This window comes from Apodemus sylvaticus, chromosome 17, assembly GCF_947179515.1.
Source record: "Apodemus sylvaticus chromosome 17, mApoSyl1.1, whole genome shotgun sequence".
In the NCBI taxonomy this organism is placed as follows: domain Eukaryota; kingdom Metazoa; phylum Chordata; class Mammalia; order Rodentia; family Muridae; genus Apodemus; species Apodemus sylvaticus.
In genome coordinates, this window is record NC_067488.1 from 71414773 (window position 1) to 71416847 (window position 2075).

The following is a 2075-nucleotide window of genomic DNA, read 5'->3' on the forward strand; positions in this document are numbered from 1 at the left end:
AATATTTGTTTTATTTTTGCTGTGTGTCAGAGCATTTTATATATCTGTGATAACCTTTTGAGCGATTACCTATACAGGCAAGTAAGTCCTGAGAGATTAGTGTGCCCAAACCATGCAGCCACGGAGTATTGAAAAAAAGGATACAAAGCCAGGGAGTGTAGAACTCTGGAACTTGTTCTAGAGACAGGGTCTTACTATACATAACCACAGAAGTCACAAAAACCTGCCTACTTCTGCCTCCCGAGGACTGGTATCAAAGGTGTGCACCACTATGCCCAGCCGCTGCAGGCCAGAATGGTTTCAAGTTGCAACGGACCAGAGGGATTTCTTGAGCAGATCTTCCTGTCTCTACCTCCTAAGTGCTGCGACTCCAGAGCTGTGCCACCACACCTGGGTACCAAGCCTAGCTTTTAAATGTGCACTTAAAATTTGTTTTCCTCACAGGGCAGTGGTGGTGCATGCCTTTAATCTCAGCACTTGGGAGGCAGAAGCAGCCAGATTTCTGAGTTGGAGGCCAGCCTGGTCTACAGAGTGAGCTTCAGTACAGCCAGGGCAGCACAGAGAAACCTTGTCTCGAAAAACCAAATAAATAAATAAATAAATAAAATAATAAATAAAACTTTTTTCTTTTGTCTTTTCTCCTCCTTGCCCATCTTGCTTTCAGTCTCACTCTCCCCAACTCTCTCTTCTCCGGTTGAATTGCCCAGGATGGACTCTTAACTCTGGGCTCAACGATCCTCTCATACCAGCCTCCTGAGTAGCTGGCACTTGACACTATATTTGGCAACATAATATGCTTTCTTATTTGTTTATGTGTGTGTGTTTTGTGGAGAGGGTAGGAGTTGAGACTGGGTCTTGTTTTTGTTTTGCTTTGTTTTCTTGGTTTTTGGAGACAAGGTTTCTTTGTCTTCACTCTATGGACCACACTGGCCTCAAGGGCAGAGATCCATTTCTGGGTTTAAGGGCATGCACTGCTACCGTCCCGTCTTGGTAGAGGGTGACCTTGAACCAGTGGCTGATACTTCTACCTTCACAAGTGCTGGTTCTACAGGCATGCATCGAGAATATGCACTTTGAGCCGGCGGTGGTGGCGCACACCTGTAATCTCTGCACTATGGGAGGCAGAGGCAGGCAGATTTCTGAGCTCGAGGCCAGCCTGGTCTACAGAGTGAGTTCCAGGACAGCCAGGGCTACACAGAAACCCTGTCTTGAAAAAACCAAATCAAAAAAAAAAAAAAAAGAAGAAGAATACGCACTTTGGGCAGGGCAGTGGTGGCACACACGCCTTTAATCCCAGCACTTGGGAGGCAGGCGATTTCTGAGTTCGAGGCCAGCCTGATCTACAGAGTTCCAGGATAACCAGGGCTACGCAGAGAAACCCTGTCCCGAAAAACAAAAAACAAAAAACAAAAAAAAAAACAAAAACAAAAAGTAAAAGAAAAAAAAATGAATTATATTCTTTCATATGCACTTTTAACTGCCTTGCTAGCCCATCCTGTAAGATAAGGAGTATTGTTATTTTTGTTTTATAAATGATACATAAAAAATACTATATATTATATGCATGTTATATATTATATGTAGTATATAATATGCAGAAAATCATACCGCTAGTGACTGAGTCAGGATTCAAACCAAGCCTCACTGTTAACTATATTACATGTACTCCTCATTGTTAGCATGTTGCTAAGCAGGAGACTGACTTTGATCCTTCCTAAATATAATCTTGAGGACTGGAGAGTGGCTCAGTGTTTAAAGTGCTTGCCCTGCAAACATGAGGCTCTGAGTTCAAATCCCTGAGCCCACGTAAAGCTGCATGTGCTACATGTCCCTAACCCCAGCACTTCCACAGTTAGACAGGTGGAGACCAGATGGCCGCCAGGGCTGAGGCTGCGGGTTTTCATGTGATCTCCATGCCTGTGACAATCCTGTGCCTACACTCATGAACGTACATCACACATCACACCCAACACAAACAACATAGTGACAATAGTCTTCATAATCATAAGAATAATTTGTAAGAGAGCTAGAAGAGCAAAAACCAACAAGGATCTTGCAGTTTGGTGTCTTTCTTA